Below are 22564 nucleotides of genomic sequence, written 5' to 3'. Positions count from 1 at the left end.
ATGTAATTTTAAAGCATGATAAAAATATCTGAAGTTCAAATTCATTCTGGGATTGACTTTTAAAACTATCATATTTTTTAAAAATTTCACTCATTAACATTTGCTATGTATGGAATTATGAGCAATGTGAAAAGATAATAACTGGAGAAACTCGTTCATCTTGTCATTTCAGATTTTCAAACTTGCTTGGTTTTTTAACCTGCTGGTAGTTGAGAAGACTGTTTCTCTTATCCTGCCCTTCCCATGAATAGCTTTTTGTTAAAGTTTCAAATACAATTCCTAATTGCCTGCAAAACATACCAACACATTCCAGAGGTTTGGTTACTTTCATTCAGTGTGCAATTTGCTTTAAAAAGGGACAGGAAAGAAGTCTGACACTGACTTAAAACAGTAAATTACATATAAACAGTAAGACTAGCTTTAAAACTTGGCAGAAGAAAATACTCATTTAAAGCAGTACTAAAAGGCTTTGTTCACACAATATGTTTCATCCACTCAAGAAAATTTTCTTAAACATAGTTCTGGCTCTTCTAATCTGGTCTTTATCTCCTGAATATATATATATATATATATATATATATATATATATATATATATATATATATATATATATATATATATATATATATATATATATATATATATATATATATATATATATATATATATATATATATATATATATATATATATATATATATATATATATATATATATATATATATATATATATATATATATATATATATATATATATATATATATATATATATATATATATATATATATATATATATATATATATATATATATATATATATATATATATATATATATATGTTGTATTTGTGCTGATAAAATAAAGGGAGACTAGTATAGATCCATTTCGAGCTATTTAGCTCTCATCAGCTAGCCATATCCTTACTGGGATTCGAACCTGGGCTGTATTACACACTAGGCAAGAGTCTTAGCCACTATGCCACAGGCTTCTCCTCCTTTATCAGCTGAGCCAGGGAAATAAGTATGTGTTTGTGTTACAACCCCTGGTATGACTAAATATGGGAGGAAGGTCACTACTCCCTCTTTCTGTCCTTTCGGCTCATCACAGAAAACCATCCAAAATAAAAATATGGGTTTCTGCCTGGATGGTTTTCTGTGATGAGCCGAAAGGACAGAAAGAGGGAGTAGTGACCTTCCTCCTAGTATAGATCCATTTCGAGCTATTTAGCTCTCATCAGCTAGCCATACCCTTACTGGGATTCGAACCTGGGCTGTATTATACACTAGGCAAGAGTCTTAGCCACTATGCCACAGGCTTTTCCTCCTTTATCAGCTGAGCCAGGGAAATAAGTATGTGTTTGTGTTACAACCCCTGGTATGACCAAATTTTGTAACACAAACACATACTTATTTCCCTGGCTCAGCTGATAAAGGAGGAAAAGCCTGTGGCATAGTGGCTAAGACTCTTGCCTAGTGTATAATACAGCCCAGGTTCGAATCCCAGTAAGGGTATGGCTAGCTGATGAGAGCTAAATAGCTCGAAATGGATCTATACTAGTCTCCCTTTATTTTATCAGCACAAATACAACACAAATATAAAAAGGCAACATTAAAAATAAAAATATGGTTTTCTGCCTGGATGGTTTTCTGTGATGAGCCGAAAGGACAGAAAGAGGGAGTAGTGACCTTCCTCCCATATTTAGGCATACCAGGGGTTGTAACACTAATACATACATACATACATATATATATATATATATATATGTATGTATGTATGTATGTATGTATGTATGTATGTATGTAAGAAAATATTTTTTTAAAAAACATATGGGAAATGATGGGGAGAAAAACTACAAATGAAAGATAAAATCTTCTCCTTACCAGGTGCATGATAAATGCCTTGCATATCAGCATCAAGGGGAGAGCTTATTTGTTTAAAGGACAAATTTTTCATAGATAATACACAAGTAAGTTAAACAGATACTTCCTGGATGGCGAAGACTAAAATTGCACTGTGCTACCACAGCATCAGCTAAAGTTGGGCCAGCAGGTCAACAAACAGGAAATGATGAATCCATTGACTTCATAGCTTAATACAGGGATAATATAAAGGCTCCATTTATACACCCATTACAGTCAGACAGAATCCTTTTGAGATTATGTGTATTTTGAAGGAAACATAATATCAGGCGTAAAAGACCAGGTCCACATGTGAAAGTTAGATTAAGCTGATTTATTGCTAAAAGCCTATGCATGGGAATCTTTTCAACTAAGGATCAGCACCTGGTTAGGGTTAGATGGGGACCAATGGCAGTAAAGGGGGTGAGTGAGTTGGATTTCATTCACTTGCGGTTATATAGGGATTCTAGACCAGTGATGGCGAACCTATGGCATGCGTGCCACAAGTGGCATGCAGAGTCCTCTCTAAGGGTATGCGTTCCGTCACCCCAGCTCAGCCAGCTGGTCGTCAGGTTTCTGAGGCATGCATGTGCGTCAGCCAGCTTGTCATAGGGTTTCCAGTGCTCTGGCAAACATGCTTTTCGGTTTGGGCACTCTGTGCCCAAAAGGTTCGCCATCACTGTTCTAGACTGATCCCACTTTTCACTCCATCCCCAGGTTCTGCCATTCCTTCTCCTACACATAAAGTTAAAAAGAGTCTGGGATAACAAGGAGAGTGTCATGCTGCTTATTTGCGCGACCTGCTCCACACCCCTGCTATTAATCCTACAGTATCAGAACAATTTGTAACAGGTCATTCATTGCTAATAATTCCTGTGTGAAATTGCCTACCAGTCAGCAAAGAGGAAATTAAAGAATAGTACCTGGAAAATAAAGGTGTTTAATTGCATATGTCAATTGCAGTTTAGCCAGTGTCATACCAGGCCCCTGAAGTATGCTGGAAAAGAGAAGCAAAGTTTTAGCCAAGACAGTCTTTCCAAGAGTCAAAAACAAAAAATACATTGCAGTCAGTCTCCTCCTCAGTTTTAACAGCTAATTCACCTACCTGTTTTAGTGTGATGAGTGAACCAACTCTATATGACTGTCCTTATACATCAGGGTTGGGTTCCTGCCAGTTCTAACCTCTTCTATAGAAGAGTTCCACAAATTTACTGTGACATTTAGAACTGGTTCCAGCTCCCTCCCCCCGCCCATCAGAGAATCCCCGTGCTTTATGTTGTACTATTTAACTATAATTTCAGTTGGATGGATAAAGTCTAAAATTGTTCAGAGATACATTTTTGTCCATGAACATGCAATTTGGAGTATTTAAAAGCATGGTAGGCAATCTGAACAGCACATACTGCTTTCTCTGTTTGCCTTGAATGTGGCCTTGAATCCAACATGCAGTGGATATTTTTTGCTACTTCTAGGGCTTTTCCTAAGGAAACCTTTCTGTTTCTTACATAGTTACTAAGTGAAATTTTCTTCCAGAACAGAATGAAGACAAGGAACTCGGGACCGTTGCAGACCTATTTAGCTATGATTTCATGTGTCAGAGGCCTGGGCCTGCTGTGCCATAATTAACAGGTATATGCAAAATGCCATTTTAATTATTACATGCACAAAAACCAGAGGGGAATCTCACTGGAGTCAGTATTCTGTGCTAATTACAGCACTCCAAGGTATATGATATTGCATCCTTTAAAAGCACTTGATACTATTTGCAAGATTAAGCAGGAGATATAGTGAAGTGTTCTAACGTGGGCAAAGCAAGAGAAAAGGCGTACACACACACACACACACACACACACACACACTTATATGCATAGAGACTTGGGGCATGTGGCTAAATCCCATACCCTGCACTCTTTACCGTATATTTGTCTATCTCATGCATGGTAAAGAATTCAAGGAGCATCACAGATTCAATGGCAGCCAGTGCAGGCCAATTGCATTTCTCAGATGACACTGTTTGTCTTGGGCCTCTTTATATCTCTTGCATGCTGGATGTTAGATTTTAGCTTTGTGGCCTAAGGTTCACCAGTACTTGAGAACAGCAGCTTTAGGCCAGCCAAAGGAAAGCAAGTCAGCAAAGAGACTCAGCTCCAAGGCAAAACAGGCCAAATAGTATTTGCCACAACTCCACTAGGAATCCTGCAGCTTTCAGTTCAGTTCAAGTAATAGCATGTAAATGTTCTTATCTGAAAGCCCCAAGGTTTGGATGTCCTGACTGGAGAAGTGAAAGAACTGGTTAGAGGTGTTTTTTTTTTTTAAAAAAAACCATTAACCAAAGATACTTTTCTGCCTTTTTTAAATTCAACATACTCGTTTGCAGGTGAGGTTTCAATCTTTCCCTGAAATCTAATTTGCACTTGGAAAAGGAAGTAGCAACTGAAAAACAAGTGCGGCCAATTCAGATTTGAATACTTGTATTTTGTATTTCGGTGTAAGTTTCAGTATATTCAAAGCAGTGAAGCAGAGTATAAAAAATAAGCAATCAATATCAAATGGGCCCAGTGGAGTCATAATTCGCCTACTTAGGAATTAATTATGGGCCTGCTTGAATGTTTGGAATGATGGAACTTGGAAGAAGCAGAACAAGCCCAACTTTTATTACTTGGTGTCTGTAACTATACAGTATTTGGGAATGTCCTTGGGAGACAGGAGGGAGAGAGAGCCACAAGTATTGCCTAAAAGGTATTTCAGCCCAAAGATGGAGGGAGGGCATGGGAAACATTTTTTTAAAAGTCCCTCCATAGTTTTCTGGAGAGTAAAGCAATTGACAGGAGAAATACTTCTAGTCTAGTAAGCTTCTGTCAATACAACCTTACAATAAAAATAGAGCTAGTGTCAGCGTTCTGAGTAATGCACTCATTGAAAGCAGAACTCCGAATCTACCTCAACTTCTTTGAGGTAGATTCCTCAAAGAACATATTAATTGGATACATCATATCATATTGGCACAGCCGGTGAAAACCAACCCTAAAAGTTCCCAAGGTGATCCCCACCCCCAGGTGTCACCAGTCACATTGTCCAATGTCCAGTGAATATAGCTATCAGGATCCTCCTCTCCTCCTTCACCAGCCACATGTTACGATGACCTTAGTTCCCATAGGAAAACTTTTTGTTTTGACTGCTAGCTGAGCTATCTACTTCTCCCCTCCCTTCCCTCTCTCAAGCTTTGTGGCAACTCTGAGGCAGCACAAGATGACTTCAGCCAGGTTTGCTTCAGAGTTGACAGCTAGGTTGTGCTTCCTGTGTGGATCACCCCGCAGGGTTAACACCCTCAGTGGTCTTCCAGCAACACTAGCTGCTCACTTTCCCATTGCATGAGAACAGCATCTCCTTATCTCAAATCATGCAAAACTCATTGTTGGGATCTTTCAAGAGGTTATGGAAATAAACTAGGTGTTAGATATGTACAATAGCAACTATGGTTTCCACCAAGGTCCTCTGTTCCGGCAGGAACAGAGGTTTGATTCTATTGGTCGAAAGGTCTGACAGCTCCCTATAAAAGGGCTGCTATCAGACTCAGTTCTTCCTGGATTGTTCACACTTGTTGTAGTAAATAAAGAGCTGTTGTTACTGTTAGCCTGTGTCTGCCTTTCCATTGTCCGATCTAACACTAGATTTTGGGAAGTTATTTATATCATTAAATGTTAGGATGGGGAGACAGGGATTTATCTCAATATATAAAATTTAGAAACACAAATATCTTGTTTTTTGTAAACTTGGGTGTTTGAATCCAGAAATATATCTTCTATTCCTCCTGAACACATTTCAAGACAAATTACAGAATAGGAAAAAGTCCATGTTACAATCAGATCACAAAGAATAAGCCAATGAGGGATCTGCATTTTCAAGATAATGGCTTTTGATTTAATTGTGTGATTTAATTGTCAGAGTTTGATCTAATAATTAAGGCACCAGGCTAGAAAGTCAGTTAGATGACTTTAGGAGCAGTCACTCTCTCCTGCCCCTGCCCACCTCACAGCGTTGTTGTGGGGAAAATAGAAAGAAGAAAATATGTTGGATATATTTGCCGCCTTGAGTTATTTATAAAAATAGTAAATACACACACACACACGCACACACACACACACACACACACACACTCCAGTGGTGGGATCCAAAAAATGTATTACCAGTTCTGTGAGTGTGGCTTGGAGGGCATGGCATGGCTTGGTGGGTGTGGCTTGGTGGGTGTGTCAGGGGAAGGATACTGTAAAATCTCCATTCCCTCCCCACTCCAAGGGAAGGTGACTGCAAAATCCCCATTCCCTCCCGATCAGCTGGGACTCGGGAGGCAGAGACTAGATGGGGCAGGGCCAGTCAGAGGTGGTATTTACTGGTTCTCCGAACTACTCAGAATTTCCGCTACTGGTTCTCCAGAACTGGTCAGAACCTGCTGAATACCACCTCTGACACACACACACACACTGCACAGCAGTTTTCAGGTGGTAGCAGTAACAGTCATCTTCTAAGATTCTTCACCCAATTATTTTCACTCAGAATGTTTTCATCATGAAACCTACAGTTGCATGAAGGCAAATATTGCTGGGCCTCTCCATTCCCAGCCCAATCTATTAAGCACTATATACCACATGGGCTGTCATGAAAGCTACTCCACTAGATTTAGGGAGATGATTATTCCATTCTTTATTCAGGCACTTGAAAAAAAAGGCAACTATGATTCCTAGGTGGGGTGACTCTCCCTCCAAATATTCCCTACTTTCGGCTGCTGTTTCCTAATGCTTTATGTTGCATGATTTAAATATTTCTTCCTGTATAGTGTAATAATAATATTTTCATTTCTAAGCTATTTTCTCCAATCATTACTCAAAAAGATATTGCTTGTTAATTCAGTTCTATAAGCATACCCCATATTTCCCCAAACCATATTTTTAATTATTGAAAACTTGAGTAATACAAATAAGTATTGCAAATACTTATGAATACCAGGGGAGCTGATATACACACAAAAACCTCTGTCTGCCCCTTTTCAACACCAACATTGATTTGAGCATGAAAACCCCACAAGACTGGCATGCTTGAATCAGAATTTAATCCAATTGTGAAACTGTGTCTAAGAATTTCAATATAGCATAAGCTTTCTAGATGAAGATGTGAAATTTATCATTGATCCCAAAATTCTGAAGGATTTCTATGAATATTAGGGACAGATAAGAGGCGAAATGTTCGTTCGAGATCCTACCTGTGAGTTAATAAACATGATCTGAGTACCTTTATACTAATCTTCCCTTATTCCCCCTAAGCTATGTGGAAATAGCTATGTATAAAATCATCTTGCCTTCTTTACTTGCATACAATAGAGAGATCCCCATGGATGGATTAGCATTGAAATTAATCATAGTTTTCTTTTAGGCCAGTACTAAACCACTATCAGCATCACCCCATAAGTATCTGCCTCTCAGCCAAAAGTATGTTTTGCAGGAATGTTTTGGGTTCTATTGCATGATGGCACAAAACCGTCAGTACGTCAAATGAATTTTCTCACCATTTGGCCCATAATGGCAGTACCAAGGGCTTGCAATTATGAATAATTTCAATATGCCTCTGTGCCAATGGTCTGAGAAGAGAAATTACCATGTTGAGGCAAAAAATATAGCTTTAGGAAGGGCAACACATGTCTTCTGCTTGAACAGGAACTCTATTATTTCACTGGAGGAGCTTTGGAGATGGTCCCACCTGCCAGCTCCTGGGATACCATTCTGTCAGAATGAACTCAGTGGGTGCCAAACAGATTTGTCAGCCTTAGAAGTTTGGGAGACAACAAAGGTTTCCAACCACGATGAGCACAGAAGCTCAGACAGAGGGAATATCTATTTATTCTGTTTTACTTTTCGTGAGAAGAAGAGACGTATGCTTAGCCCTGGACATGATTGGATAAGACAAGGCATATATGTCCAATAAGTGAACATTGATTAAACTGATAGTTCTCTGGGCTCAGAAAGGGCAAGGGCTGATTGACTTTAGATTCACAAACATATGAACATGCCCATGCTTATAGACATTTTAAAAAAAACACCTGAAAATACTGAAATCAGATTGGATCAGTCATGGGGACATTTTAATTCAAATGGGCTGGGAGATATAAAGGCCATCTGTTTGGAAGAAGCCTTGACTTGGCCATCTGCCTTTCTACAAGCAATTTCTGACCACAGCCACATTTCTATTCACTTGTATCTTTTGCTACACATCTATGTACTACTAAAACTCTCCAGTCTTTAACCTTTAACTGGGTGAAACAGTGCATCACAGGACAACACTTTTTGAACCAAATTAATAATAATAATAATTAATAATTTATTAAATTTCTAGACCACTCCCTCTCCCCGGAGGGACTCGGGGCGGTGTACAGGAATAAATTTAAAAACATACAAACAATCATATACATAGCTAAAAATCAAATTAAACAACCCCTGTACAAATTTATAAAAATTAAAAACATTAAAAACAGACCCTAAACCAATCCTAAAAGTTTAGAAATAAAACTGAGGTGGGAAAGATGGAATTAGGCCAAGCCGGCTAGCTGGAATAGGTGGGTTTTAAGTTTCTGACGGAAGGAGCGGAGATCCGTAGTCATTCTAATGTCGGGGGGAAGGTCATTCCAGAGGGTCGGGCCCATCACAGAGAAGACCCTTCCCCTAGGCGTCGCCCACTGGCACAGCCTAGTGGACGGCACCTGGAGGAGTCCCTCTCTGTGTGAGCGAATCGGCCGAAGGGATGTATGGGGTAATTGAGGTATAAATTACCTCAAATGAGTTAACTTACAAAAGGCATCCATACTCCAGGCCCCATGATTCCCATGGGATTAAAATTTGGCAGATTTGTGGTCACTTCAGTGCTGCTGTTTTGCCAGACTGCTGCTTGGAGATTCAGTAGACCAATCCTGTTCTACCCTGTCAGAGGTCGGGTAGATGTGTCTCACCATTGGCTGCTGAAGGGCAGTCAGATGTCGTCAACCAGCAAGAAGTCAGATGTTGCTAAATAGCAAAGGTGGGATTAATGGGGAAAGATGGGGGAGGGATTGGGGGAGAGATACTAAAACAACAAAATTAAAAAGGAGAAAAAAGACTGAAAAGAAAAAAATACAGGAATTTTAAGATCAAGAAAAATAATAGAGAGAAGAGAATATAAGAGAAATGAAGTTCCTGAGAGACTAAGAGAAAATGGTCAAAAGGAGGAAAGAAAGAAAAGGAATCACTAGTTGTTAGATTTGGGCAACGAGAGAACAGACTGCGGACACGTAGTGACTTATCAGCTCTTTATTAGTAGTAGTAGTGATCCAGCTTGCCCTGTGGATGGAGGGTTCCCCTTTTATAGGAATCGGGTACGCCTCTCGACCAATCAGAGCGATACCTGTTTCCCGCCGTAGCGGCGGACCAGAGAGGAGACTTGCTGCGATATATGCTAATATCTAACACCCCTCCCCTCTTAGACGGCGCATTACGGTTGGTTACATAGTCCTTAAGATATGATGGTGTTTGCCTTACACGGGTAGAATGTCGCAGTTCTGGTTGATCTGGAGTGGTTTCAGGATCGGTTGCTTTCTCTGCTTCACGTTCGGGGGTCTGCTGACTTTAGTTGTTTTGGCGTTGTTCGGGTTCTCTCTCGACCTCCTGTTCTACCCTGGGCTCGTAGGTCTCGTGGTTCTCTGTGTTGGGGGTCTCGAGTGGCTGACTTTGTGCTGGCAGGTAGTTTCCATCGTCAGCCCTCAGGTCTGAGTGTGCCAGGCGACCCCGTAGTTGATCGATGTGCCTTTTCCAATTCCGTCCATCTTCAAGCTCTAACAGATACGATCGTGGACCCGTGATGCCAATGACCTTTGCCGGCATCCACAATGTTCCCCCTGCATAGTTGTGGGCGTATACTGAATCCCCTATGCTAAAACTCCGAATTTTGCTCGTCGAGTCTGGGGGCGCTGTGGCAGAGTAATTTGGGTGAAGACGGTCCAGGTGAGACCGTAGACGGCGGCCCATGAGTAGTTCAGCGGGGCTCCTACCCGTCGTTGCGCTGGGGGTAATATGTTGAATTAATAGGTAATGATCAATGCGTGTTTGCCAATCACCTGGACCCATCCTAGCGAGGGCCTCTTTTGCGGATCGCACCATTCTCTCCGCCTGTCCGTTTGATGCCGGATGGAATGGCGCGATGAGGGCGTGCCGAATCCCCTGACCTGCTAAGTACGTTTCGAATTGCATGGCCGTGAACTGGGGCCCATTATCGGAGACCAGGAGGTCGGGCAGGCCATGAGTGGCGAAAAGTCGCCGTAGAACCTTAATGACTGCCTCTGCCGTGGTTGAAGTCATTAGGACTACTTCTAGCCATTTGGAGTATGCATCCACAACTATAAGGAAGGTCTGACCTTGGACTGGCCCTGCGAAATCGATGTGTATTCGCGACCAGGGTGCTTTAGGCTTTTCCCATTCTGTGGCGGGCGCTTCCGGGGGTGCTGGTCTCGATTCCTGGCATGGATCGCAAGTGGCCACCCATTCCTCTATCTCTTTGTCCATGTTTGGCCACCAAACGTAACTTCTTGCTGACGCCTTCATCCTAACTATCCCCGGATGCCCAACATGTAATGCATCTAACACATTTCTACGTAATGCATAAGGAATAACAACTCGATCCCCCCACAATAAACAACCTTGTAACACTGAGAGTTCATCCCATTTTGACCAAAACATTTTGAATTCCGGGCCCACGTTTCCCTTCGGCCACCCCCTCCAAACCCAAGTTTGAACTTGCTTTATTATATTGTCCTTAGAAGAGAACCTTGCAACGTCTCAGGAAGAAACCGGTCCTGAGTCCAAACAGTCAATGAGCAGCACCGGTACTTCGGGAGTGGGGTCTGGCAAAAGGTCCGGTAGTGGGCAACGGCTGAGTGCGTCTGCATGTCCTAGAGTGGAGCCCGGTCGATGTATCAGCTTGTATGAATATGCAGCCAGGAAAACAGTCCACCTGGTCATGCGTGGAGAAAGGGAGACTGGTGTGGGGCGGTTTCCCGCCAAGAGTCCCAACAGCGGTTTGTGATCCGTAATCAGTTCGAAGTCGCGCCCATAGAGGTATTCATGAAAACGTTTAACTCCAGCGACAGCGGCTAACGCTTCCCTGTCCATCTGGCTGTAGTTCCTCTCGGCCGATGAAAGAGTCCTGGAGTAGAAGGCGATGGGTGCTTCGTTCCCGTTTGGCATTCTGTGGCTGAGGACTGCGCCGACGCCGAATGGGGATGCATCGCAGGTCAATACCAGTGGTAGCGTCTGGCTGTATTGAACTAGTAGCGAGTCGGTTGTGAGTAGGCGCTTTACTGCGTTGAAAGCTGCTGCTTCGGATCGTCCCCATCTCCATGTTGCGTTCCTCTGGAGTAGTCGATGTAATGGCTCAGCAACAGTCGCCTTCTGTCTCAGGAAAACGCTGTAGAAGTTAAGTAGTCCGAGGAAGGCCTGCAACTTGGTCTGATTTCGTGGTGTGGGGGCGTCCTGGATCGCCTTAATTTTCTTTGAAGTGGGGTGTATTCCCTGACCATCAATTCTATATCCCAGGAATTCTACGCTAGGCACGTTGATTTGGCATTTCTCCTTTTTGAGGCAGAGGCCCTTTTCTCTGATTCTGGCCAAAACAGATCTGACTCTTTTTAATAGTTGCTCCTCGTTTGCAGCGGACACCAAGATGTCGTCAAAATAGGGGATGACTCCCGGTATCCCTTGCAAAAGCCGTTCCATGACGCTCTGGAACAGACCTGGAGCAATACTCACACCGAATTGTAGCCGGTTGCATTTGAATGCTCCTCTATGCGTTACTATAGTTTGGGCCTCCACTGTGGCGCTATCCACTGGCAACTGCTGGTAAGCTTGTGCCATGTCTAATTTAGCAAATATCTTTCCTGGCCCCAACGAGTGCAATAAGTGTTGTACTACTGGCACAGGATATGCGCTTTGTTGTAGCGCGACATTAATTGTGCATTTATAGTCCGCGCAGATGCGGACTGACCCATCTGGTTTAACTGGGGTCACAATTGGAGTTTCCCAGCGCGCGTGATCCACCGGCTCAAGGATTCCTTGCTCCACTAACTTATCGATCTCTTTATCTATTTTTGGGCGGAGTGCAAAAGGCACTCGTCTCGGTTTAAGTCGGATTGGCGCCCCTTTGGGGTCTAAATTGAATGAGATTGGTTTACCCACATACTTACCAAGACCGGGGCTGAACACATCCTCGAACTCCTTAAAAATCTGCTCAGCGCTGCTGTTCTCCACGGCGTTGATCCCGGTGACTTCTAACCCCAAGGCTTCAAACCAATCTAGTCCTAGAAGGTTCTGTAACGGAGCGCTGGCGATGGTCACGGGCAGCTGGGCTACGATGTCCTTGAAACGAATTTGGAACGTGCCTTGGCCCACGATGGGGACTCGGTTCCCCTGGTAATCTTGTAGCAGGATGTCTGGTGCGCGTAGTTGGCTCTTTTTGAGGCTAGGGATAGCCTGTTTCATGGATGCCCATGAAATGATCGTCAAGGACGATCCTGTGTCAACTTCCAGCTCGCAAGGAGAGCCCTCCAAGAGGACTGTGACTTTCAGCTTTTTAGGCCGCTTGGTGCGGACCTGACTTATTGATGTGAGATACGTTCGCAATTCCTCTCTCTGGGTCAACTCTATCTCAGCATCTGTATCCTGAAAATACTCTCGTTGAGCGTCTTGGTAGAACGCTCTCTCAGCTCTTTGTGTATAATCTCTCTGGGAATACGCCCTTTCAGCTCTATGGGAATTGTCTCTCTGGGTAAACACTTGTGGATTTCTCTCTGGGCGCCCTTTTTGATTTCGCCAAGCCCCTGGGTTGGGCTTCTGTTGGCGGTACGTAGGCGGCTGCCGTGAGGCAGGGACTTCGCTCCAGCACACTCGTGCGATGTGCCCAAATTTGTTGCAGTGTGAACAAACAACGTTCCTGAACCGACAGGTAGACTGGGGGTGATTCCCTCCGCAGCTTGCACAGGGTGGCAAGCGGAATCCGGGTCTCCCCCCAGGCCTCATGTGACTGCTCCGCATCAGGTGACTGTCCTCGAACTCGGGATCCTCGTAGTCGGGATTGGTGTCCTCGTAGTGGACTCTGGTTTGTCTGGGTGCTGGCTGGCTTATTTTGAATCCGCGTTGTATGCTTTCCGATGATCTTTCCGCTCACTCGGATGCCCTTGCTTCGTTTAGCGCTATTTGTAGGGTTAAATTTGGGTTTGCCAACAGTCTTTTGTGCCAGGATATGCTCGTCCAGATCCCTGAACTCGCAGTTAGTTGATGCTTTACGTAGGGCTGCAACATATTGGTTGATTGATTCTCCCGCCTTCTGGTTCCGGTGTTGAATTCCTGGCGGCAAACGTGGCGGGAAGGTTTTGGCGCGTAATGCGTCTGTAGAGTCTGTTGCAACGCCGTCCATGATACCGCTTGTATCGGAGTAGGCGCGGTGAGGTCTCTGGCCGTGTTGAAGACTTCTCGCCCACAGTAGCCGAGGAAAATGTTTTTCTTTCGGGCATCTGTTATCCCCGTGTATTCGTTCGCTTCGAGAAAACACTCGAAACGAATCATGAAAGCCTCCCATTCATCGTTCGTTGGGTCGAATGGAGCGGGTGGAGTGTGCATCGCCATCTTCTCTTCGTTTGAATTTGCCGCGCTGCGGTGACCTGAGATGGCTGCCGGAATTTCTGCCGAATTCCTGGGCTGGATCGAATCCTGAGATTCTGAAGTAGCTCTCTTCGTCCTATCTGTCTCTCGATCCCACCTTCGTCGCCAATGTTAGATTCGGGCAACGAGAGAACAGACAGCGGACACGTAGTGACTTATCAGCTCTTTATTAGTAGTAGTAGTGATCCAGCTTGCCCTGTGGACGGAGGGTTCCCCTTTTATAGGAATCGGGTACGCCTCTCGACCAATCAGAGCGATACCTGTTTCCCGCCGTAGCGGCGGACCAGAGAGGAGACTTGCTGCGATATATGCTAATATCTAACACTAGTAGAATAGAATGAAATTTGGTGAATATAGCCAACAGTATATATTCAATGCAATGTGAGGGATATAAATTAAAATTATTACTTGTGGATAACTAATTAAATGAAATATTTACTACATAAAATTAAATTTGAGGATATATGTTATTAATAGTAAAACAGAATAGATGAAAATGATATGTTAAATTTGATTAATTTTGAGAGGCAAATAATGATATTGTCAACAGGTGAAACTTGAAAAATTAGAATATCGTGCAAAAGTTCATTTATTTCACTAATGCAACTTAAAAGGTGAAACTAATATATGAGATAAGACTCATTACATGCAAAGCAAGATAGTTCAAGCCGTGATTTGTCATAATTGTGATGATTATGGCGTACAGCTCATGAAAACCCCAAATCCACAATCTCAGAAAATTAAAATATTACATGTAATCAATAAAACAAGGATTGTACATAGAACAATATCGGACCTCTGAAAAGTATAAGCGTGCATATTTACTCAGTACCTGGTTTGGGCCCCTTTTGCAGCAATTACTGCCTCAATGCGGCGTGGCATGGAAGTTATGCCACGCCGCATTGAGGTGTTTTGGAAGACCAGGATGCTTCAATAGCAGCCTTCAGCTCTTCTGCACTGTTCAGTCTCATGTCTCTCTTCTTTCTCTTGGCAATGCTCCATAGATTCTCTATGGGGTTCAGGTCAGGCGAGTTTGCTGGCCAATCAAGCACAGTAATCCCACAGTCATTGAACCAGTTTTTGGTGATTTTGGCAGTGGGCAGGTGCCAGGTCCTGCTGGAAAATGAAGTCAGCATCCCCATAAAGCTCGTCTGCGGAAGGAAGCATGAAGTGCTCCAAAATCTCCTGGTAGATGGCTGCATTGACCCTGGTCTTAATGAAGCACAGTGGTCCAAAGTCCTGTTGCTCCTTGGTCCAAAGTCCTCTTTTCTGATAAGAGCAACTTTTGCCAAAAGCACCAAAAACTGGTTCAATGACCGTGGGATTACTGTGCTTGATTGGCCTCTCCATTCTTCCTCCATACTCTGGGTCCTTGGTTTCCAAATGAGATGCGAAAGTTGCTTATTATGACAAATCATGGCTTGAACTATCTTGCTTTGCCTGTAATGAGTCTTATCTCATATATTAGTTTCACCTTTTAAGTTGCATTACTGAAATAAATGAACTTTTGCACGATATTCTAATTTTTCGAGTTTCACCTGTATATATTAAGAAGAAATTAAAATTAAGTGGGAGAATATGGAATAAAAATAAGATGACTGAAATGTAAAATAGCAATAGGATGTAAGATGTACTATGCATAATAGAACATGTAAAGGGGGGGAAACCAGGACAACACTTTGTTTATAAAAGAAGTTAAAACATGTAACAAAAAAAAACTTTGTTCAAAAAAAGAAGTCAGATGTTGCTCTTGTTCCCGTTGCTTTTTTGCCCTTGGTCAATGCGTTTTTCTGTTTAGATAAGGAAATATCTCTGAAGTTATAACCCAACAGATCATGGATTGCCTAGTTATAATATAAATACTGCAATCACTTTGAATACTTTGATACATTTTGCCAAAGAACAAACATGCAAAGACTTAACAAAAGAATAGCAATGTTCCTTGATAGCTGGAAATCGTTCCCTGATGTCTGAATCTTTGGATTTATGAAGGAATCAATTTCTATATAGTGGAGGAAAGCATAGAAATATTGATGGAACCCATGTTGCAGTTTAATGGGAACAAGAAGGAGAGAGGACACTTTGCTGGAGTTTGCTAGTATAGGCATGTGTCTGACCAGTCTGCAGGATGGCTGTTGTCTGGTTTGGCAGATGTTTGCTTTTGATTAATTCTGCTTGATTATTTTGTAAATGAAACAAATATTACAAATGGACGAAAAGTCTCCAGTGCATCCAGAGGATAATCAATCCTATTGCAGAATGAAGGATGCTTGAAGCTTTCATTCAGCACATATTTTGAAAGTACATTTCAAAGATTAAACATGTCAACTGGAAGACAGTCATCTTTCAGACTTCACAATTTCTCTAAATTTTCCAGTGGAATTTGTAATCAGAAAATGAGAATTCATATTAAAATGAGATTTAGAGCATAGCAGAATATCGGAAATGTATACTTCAAAGGAAAATCTCTTGCATAACTTGTTTTTAGAAAAATTAGGTGTGTATTTTTGTGCTTCCTGGTGGCTAGCTTCAAAGTAACTTCAGGAGCTTGTTAGTTATGCTATGTTAATTATATTATTTTTCAGATTATAAGACGCTTCAGACTATAAAACACACCCAGCTTTTGGGGAGGAAAACAAGGGGTGGGGGGAAATCTGCCTCTGCCTCCCAGCATCCATCCGGTATTCATTTGGACTGCTTGCTGTGGCCCGTTCGGTGTGGCCCGTTTGGCACAGCCCATTCACCGCCACCCGTTCAGCACTGTCCGTTCCCCACTGCCTCCACATCCCATTCTAGAACAGCTGATTGGTGCTGCACCAACCACCACCACCCCGCGCAATATTCGGAGTATAAGACACACAGACATTTCCACCCACTATTTTTTGGGGGGGAGTGCGGCTTATATTCTGAAAAATATGGTATGGTATGGTATGGTATGGTATGGTATGGTATGGTATGGTATGCTATGCTATGCTATGCTATGCTATGCTATGCTATGCTATACTATACTATACTATACTATACTGCTGGAAATACTCCAGAAAATGTGTTTTAAATTAGTTATAATTTTTGTAGCATTAGCTGGCTGGCTGATCTGCTGAAAGAGGGAGGCACGTTTTGTTCAGAATAGTTTGTGGAATTGAGGCAAGTGGTTCTCAAGCATTGACACACCTAATAAAAGTAGCTTACGGTGCAGTTTAACATTATGTCCTGACTACATCCTTGTGTTTTCCCCCAAAATGAATTGTCATTGCCCTGATCTCATTCCCAGTAATGAGTGAAATATCTTTAATCATTAGTTGTACTAGCTATAAAGTGGCATTTTTCCTCCTTTCCTATTGACTTTGCTTGTCAGAAGGTCACAAAAGTGATCAACATGACCCTGGGACAATGCAACCATCATAAATATGAGTAAGTTTCCAAGTGTCTGAATTTTCATCACATGGGCTTGGGAATGGTGCAACGGTTATAAGTATGAAAAACAGTCATAACTCAATTCTGTCAGTGCCATTGTAACTTCATACTGTCACTAAACTAATAGTTGTAAGATAAGGACCACCTGTATTTCACAAATTGCTAGGTAAGATACAAACTTGCTCTCTTCCTGCCTACATTCCAAACTCTGCTATCTCTTTGCTCTCTGAAAAGCCTTTTTCCTACTGCTGCAGACTACAGGTAGTCCTCAGATTATGACTATAATTGAGCCCAAAGTTTCTTTTGTTAAGTGAATTTTGCCCTATTTTATTATCTTTCTTGCCACTTGTTAAATGAATCACTGCACTTCTTACTAACGTTAAGTGGATGTGGCTTCTCCATTGACTTTGCCTTGTCAGAAGGTTGCAAAAGATGATCATATGACGTAGGGACACTGCAACCATCATAAATACAGTATGAGTCAGTTGCCAAGCATCCAAATTTTGGTCTTACAACCATGGGGATGCTACAATGGTCATAACTGTCAAAAATGGTCATAAGTCACTTTTTCAATGATGAAGATTTTGATCGTTTGCTGCTTCATACAGAAATTGGCTATCAAAAGGCAACTGTGTCAGATGCTTTTACAATCTTTTTGACACTGTTGTGGAGTTTTTTGAAGACAAGAATGCCTTGCTCAGTTGTGAACTCAAAGAGATCAGGCATGACATTGCTTATTTATCAGAACTATTTGCAAAGTTCAATGAAATGAATTTGCAGTTGCAAGGAAATTCTTATTAAGGCCAAATCTGTCATCTCTATGTTTATTTCAAAGTTAACTCTATTCAAGCACAATATAGGCCGTCGCGAGCTATACCAATTTCCGAGCTTCTCTGAGCTAGAAGAGAAAGGTGGGATACAAGATGATGATCTTCAAGTTTTTTGTGACCATTTGGACATGCTGCATAAAGATATGTCTGAGCGATATCAGGATCTTCTTTTGATGGAAATTCCAGATTGCGTGATAAATCCATTTTCAGATACTGAGGAAGATGGGGTAGTGGAGGAACAACTCATAGAGCTGTAAAATGACATTGAGCTGAAGCCAAAGTTTAAGAAATCATACCAAGAGTTTTGGTTACAGAAAGAAATTTCTGATCACTATCCTGCACTATGGACAGTGGTTAAGAAGTTCCTTGTTGCATTTCCAACATCATATTTGGTGGAATGTGTCTTCAGTATGGTCATCCAACTTCTCTCCAAGCAAAGAAATCGATTCCAGATTACTGAATGTAGTGATTTAAGATTCCTGCTAAGTGGCTTAAAACCAGACATTGGGGAACTGGTATCACTTCATCAAGCCCATCCATCACATTAAAAATTTACTGAACAGTGAAGTAGTTACTAAATTTTACTGAGTTTACTAAGTTACTAGTCACTAAGGTTCTTGATAAATGACTATCAGACTTTGAAAACCTGGTATCACTGGATCATGTTCAACAATTTTATTGAATTAACATTAACTAAAAAGGTTTTTAAATTGATTTTGAATAAATGTGCAATTAATTGTTACAGTTTTGAATTTTACTGTTACTATCTTCCTTCTGTCGTGCAAATAGCCCAGTCACATGACCCTCCAGCCACGCCCACCAAGCCACGCCCACAGAAGCGGTAGAAATTTTTTTTGAATTCCACCACTGGGTGGGGGGCAGTGAGGATCAGTTTGTAGCACCAAGGGGCGGTGGACTGAAAAAGTTTGGGAACCACTGGTTTAGACTGTCACTTGGGGTAGTAGATGAATGGTATCAATTAACAAACATTGCTGTACTGCAGCTGTAAGTTACTTAAATCCTGTAACATGTGCATCTCCCAATCTGTATTTATTCTAGGCCACCGTTTAATGGTAGCCATGCAAATGTTCACATGTAAAAGGAGAATGAATGCTAAGACCTACATTTCCAAAACTTTAGTAGGGCACTAGGTGGAGAAACACTTGCTGGGACTACTCGGGTCTTAGATACATCTCAACTTCTACCCTGTTTCCATGAAAATAAGACCTCCCCGCATAACAAGCCCAATTGGGCTTTTGAGCACATGCATAAAATAAGCCCTCCCCTGAAAATAAGCCCTCCCCAAAAATATTGCAACACAACAGCAGCCATGATGTGGCCACACTCTCCGCCTCCTGCACCTCAAAAATAATAAGACCTCCCCAAAAATAAGGCCAATCGATTATTTCAGGGGTCAAAAGAAAATAAGACCCTGTCTTATTTTCAGAGAAACACAGTAGATGCAGATACTCTTAACAGATAAGGCCCAGGGTTGGAAACTGAAAAATTACAAAGCTTTCTAGACTTTTCTAGTTAATATTAGAATAATATCCATGAGGAACGAAGTACAGTGTTAAGCTGTTTCTTGTTTTAGTCTGAATTCAGTTAATGTATGCCTAAACTGGGCCCCAAGAGATTATTAATTGCACTATTTGTCCAACAAAGGCATCTAACTGCTCAGAGTTGTGAGTTAATTTGTCTTGTGCATTTCATTTTGCATTTCTAAGATTGGATAGAACCGAATGTTTCAGAGAGTATCCCGAGTTTCAACTGGATGCATCTAGTTCTCCATGGCCTAGCTTGAGGCACTGGACCTTCAAGGGCAAACATCCAATTTCCCTTTAAATTGAGAAATAGTTGTGGCACATCCAGTGCATAAGAAAAGGCAAAGGGAAGAACCATTCAGATTTTCATAAGAGAGAGCTTTGCCATAACTGCATTTGTTTTATCTACAAATAAATCCTGGTACACCTTAAAAGCACCTTGCATTGGTCACACATTCTTATTACATTCAAAACGTGTTTTGCACAATGTTTTCCATATATTTGCAAGTCTGGAACTTGCTGCCAATCAGTGCTTACTATCTCTGCATCTAACTTGCCAGCTATTACCTCACCCCACAGAGAATTGCCAGTGCTTTGTGCATTAACAAATAACTGCTCCCTTCACAGAAAGAAAAGCATACTAGACCACCATACATTTTATCACAATTTTATGATATATTTTGTGCGCATTTGCCTGATAGTTTTGCACACCTTGCCTCCTGACAGGGGCTGTGCAAGAAAATTATTAACAAATGGATTGAGAGGTCCATAAAAAGCCTTCCTCTCTCTATGGTGCCCAGCTGGAGATATTGAGGGAATGTGTTTCCAAATTCAGGGCTTCAGGCTGCCCTCAAAACTGCAGGGGAAAGGACTCTTAGAGAGAATCAGCCATCAGGGAAGTTTGAAATACCAACCAATCAGCAATTATTTCCTGAAAATGCCCCTAATATTAGGATGCACAGATGGATTGGAGGCCTATATTTGTCTTGTACAGCACAGGGTTCCCCCCCCCCCCTTAATAAACCTGGTATGATTTGGAATTCTGCTGATAATGTAGGAAAATAAGAGTCTCCTTCTCTGGGTCTTTGCCCTAAGTCCACTGGAATCATTCATTCCTGAGGTGGACAACTTACAGTACATAAATGGGTCTCCCACAGCCTTTGGCATATTAAGCTACAGCTCCTGGGAGCTTCATCTATTTTCAGCTGATGAGTCTATTGCTAGGCTGCAGGCAGATACGTATCACAGTATGTAAGCAGCGGTGTGGAAACAATGATTTGGAGCAGATTCTCTAGGTGGAAGGAGATGCTGGCTCCTTTTCCATCACTGTTGTGACCCAGTTCCCCCAACACGACAAGCCCTCTGACATGAACTCAAAAGATTTCTTTAATTGGCAGCCCTGGCAAAAAGTTTCTCTCGCAGGCTAAGTCCGTCCGTCCGTCCGTCCTTCCATCCGTCTGGAAGATGAATAGTTGTCTGCCACATCTATTCATCCCTGCCCACTGCCCTTTATCCCCAGAGCTAGGGGATCACTAGCACGGTGGCTCTTCCTTCCCCAGGATAGGCCCATGGCTTTCCACTGCTCTGCTCTTCTCTGCCTTCTCCAACTCCAGACCTGGATGCTGTTGACTCTCCATCTGAGGGCTGACAGGTGGCCCAGGCTCCGCCTCTGTCTCTGCCAGCTCCATTCCCTCTTCCCCCTCGGAGCTCTCAGGTTGCCTTGATGCTGACCCTGACTCCCACGCCTTCTCCTCCGCCTCTGATTGGTTGGCTGCTGGAGGGGTCAGCGGCTGAGAGGCCACAACAATCACTGCTGGGTGAACCGTTCTGGTCCCAGGCTACCAATCATGGTAGAGAAGCACCATTTGCAAGAGAATTGTTTCAGGGATATTTTGGGAGGTGATGATAACCTCTAAGCCTCTAAGACGTGGGTGATGTTCTGACTCTTTCAGTAAGATGTACTTATTGTACATTTGGTCTGAGAATTTTAAGTTTTTGCTGAATAATCAATTCTTTTAAATGCATTAATCAGTCCAATTTTTACAGCATGGAGTACTAATCCTATAAGGTAGCGCTTGCCAAACTTTTCCCTTTGTTATCCCAAAGGAAACCAAAACCATATATTAGGAGGTCCTTTTTACCACTTACTAGAAAGTTTTTGTTTAAATGTCTCTGTGGTGATTAGATAATGGGTGTTGCATGTTGTTACCCCAAAAAGAGCCACTTTTACCCGATGTTGGGTAATTTATCCAGGTTTGGGAAGCACTGCTCTAAGGCTTGAAACAAACCGGCTCACAGGTGTCTCTATTATCAAGGTACTGTATGTGGTTTGATGTCATCTGACATTCAGTAGAAATGAAATGGCATGAATTTTCTTTCACGGGTAGATATGACGCTGGATGTCTTACAAAAAATGGTAAGTGTTAAAATTAAAATAAATTATGGTGTTTGCAAAGCCTGGGTCTTCATTTGCCACAAGGGTTTGAGACCGGTCTGCTTTTAACAAGATTTATACTTTATTAAAAATAATGCTTATGGCAAAATATCATTCACTCAACAAGCCTATGCAGATCTCCTACTGGTAGGGTGAGTTCTCTCTCTCTCTCTCTCTCTCTCTCTCTCTCTCTCTCTCTCTCTCTCTCTCTCTCTCTCTCTCTCTCTCTCTCTCTCTCTCTCTCTCTCTCTCTCTCTCTCACACACACACACACACACACACACACACACTATTATGAAAGAAAAGACAAAAGGCTTATTTGCTCATTCAGCAGTTGAAATTCTGGCAAGGGTCATTCGGAAGTCTATAAGGGACAAGGTTGCAAAGGAGTCTGTAGACCTTTACAGTTGGTGGAACATTGTATACGACTAACCTTCAAATATTTTGCCCAATAATTAACAGCAGATGGTTATCATGCAGAAGATCTCAACTTTTGTTCATTGTTATTCAGGAGCACGGTGGGAAAATTCACCTTGCTTAAGACTTGGAAAAATCACTGCCAGCCAAGCTTCAGATTATGCTATTAGATTGTCTAACACACAAGGCAGCTGATCTTTCATAATGAGGTGTATTTGACACACACATAAACTGACAGATAAAGCAAGCATATGGAATATGACATGCTTACTTTTATCATCCAGATTTAAAAAACAT

Source organism: Natrix helvetica (genome assembly GCF_964273705.1).
Source record: "Natrix helvetica genome assembly, chromosome: 1".
NCBI classification, from domain to species: domain Eukaryota; kingdom Metazoa; phylum Chordata; class Lepidosauria; order Squamata; family Natricidae; genus Natrix; species Natrix helvetica.
This window is presented reverse-complemented; position numbering follows the sequence as displayed.